Source organism: Dipodomys ordii, unplaced genomic scaffold, assembly GCF_000151885.1.
Source record: "Dipodomys ordii isolate 6190 unplaced genomic scaffold, Dord_2.0 Scaffold1836, whole genome shotgun sequence".
Classification (NCBI taxonomy): Eukaryota; Metazoa; Chordata; class Mammalia; order Rodentia; family Heteromyidae; genus Dipodomys; species Dipodomys ordii.
Window position 1 is genome coordinate 4,642 of NW_012269052.1, and position 2,196 is coordinate 6,837.

Sequence of the window (2,196 nt, forward strand, 5' to 3'; positions counted from 1 at the left end):
AGGTGAATCTTGATTACATGCTAAATGGAAAAAGTCAGCCACAAAATCCATAAAAATCATTTTAATTAGGTTAAGTATCTATATGTCATATTCATAATTAAAGTAAAATGGTTGCTTAGGAGGGGAAAATGAAGAATATTCAACAAGTAGAGACAATCTGTATTGCAAAGTGTACTTTTAATTGTGTAAAATGTAAAAGCTCTGTTAAATGGAAATTTGAATACACTTAATACTATTGAACTATATGCATACTTAAAATAGTTAAGATGGCACTGAGAACTAGTGGCTCATACTTTTGATCCTAGCTACTCAAATTTTTAATATATATTTTTATTATAAAGAGAGGTTACAGTTACACGAGTAAGGTAATGAGATATTTCCTACTGAGCATTGTTAGCTACTCAGATTTGATCCTAGCTACTGAGATGGGAGAATCACTGTTAGAAGCCAGCCAAGGCAGGACATTTTATAATACTCTTATATCCAATTAACCAGCCAAATAAATCTTCAAGAAGAGCTAGGCTCAAGTAGTTGAGCACTAGTTTTGAGCAAAAATACAGGGAAAGCAAGCTCCAGGATAGACACATATACATATACTTATAAACACACACACACACACACACACACACACACACACACAAACACAAACACACACACACACACACAGAGTGAAGAAGGTAAATTTTATTCTGTGTATTTTTAACCCAAAATAGTTAAAACCTTCTATGTTATTTTCTTCTTTTTCTCATGTGTTTTGTTAAAAATAGAGCTAATAGAGCTGGGGATATAGCTCAAATGGTAGAGCACTTGCTTAATAAGCAAAAGGCCCTGAGTTCAAATCCTGGTACTACTAAAAAGTCTAAATAATACAGAAAAATATGAATAACAGGAAACTGTCCACAATTATGATTTTTCTAGTATAGCTAGAATATTTTGGAATACATACTTCTATTTTCTCATGGATTGTAATTATGTGTTATAAGTGTATATGAATATACATAATATATGTATTTGTATATTTAAAATGTGATATATGTATTCTTTTATAACTAGGTTTTAAAAACACTTAGCTGTTACAGTGTGAATATCTTTCTACAGTCTCTCATTGTCATTATGACTAAATGTTCTCTGTAGTTTGGATGTACTGTAACAAATATAAATATTTAAATTTCCTTTTTTCATGAGCATCTAGTCTTTCCCAATGGTATTTTCTGTAAAAAGACCTGAAATACAATTTCATCTCTGTCTCTTTGTCCAGGAAGCAGTGGAATTAAATCTTCAAAGTTTGGAAAAAAAAAGTGAATTTGACCAAGGCATATTGTATTCAAGTGTGGAAATATTATAATGAAATTCTGTTGTATGATTAATATATGCTAGTGTAAAAAGAAAAGTAAAATGCATTCAAAAAGAAATTATTTCTAACCTGAAATTTTATGTTTTGTCACTGAAATGTAAGTATGAAATAAAGTCATTTCAGACATATTAAAATCATTATGTATATTTCTGAGGCTTCCTATCTCAAAAAGTTGCTTAGAAATATAAACCAGAATACTAAGAATGTGCTTAGAGATAAAAATCAGAAGAATGAGAATATGCAGAAAGCGAAAAGTATATCTAATATATGATTCAAGTAAAATAACATCAGAAAGTTAAGCAGTATTTTAGATTGGTAGGTTAAGCAGTATTTTAGATTGGTGCTTGAAAATAGAAGGTTCTTACAAGAATACCTCTGCAGAAGAAAGAATACTCCAAACTATCTGTGCATGAATGGCTAGTCAGGTTGAAGGTATATTGTTTACTAAATAATAAAAAATATAAAGTCAACTAAAACAACAGGAAAAAGTGAATGTAACACAAATAATTTCTAAAAATGAAGGGAAATGAAGTGTGGTACAACCTAGAGAAATTGGTAGTGAGAAGAAAGTAACATATTTTATCATGAAGCAGAAAATATTCTTTTTCAGATGGTCTATGGGTTGTGGCATTGGACTTGTAAAAAAGGAAATGCTATCCTAACACCATCTGGTCTTGTAGTGAACTGCTTCTTTGGTTTAAGTGGTGTTAATTGATATAGTCAACATTTAGATAGAATATAGTAATCATAATTGTGTATACAGAAAATAAAGAAGCAAGAGAATGTGAAACTGACATTTCAAAGTAATAGATATGGCAATGTGAAGTGAAGCAGATGAAAAG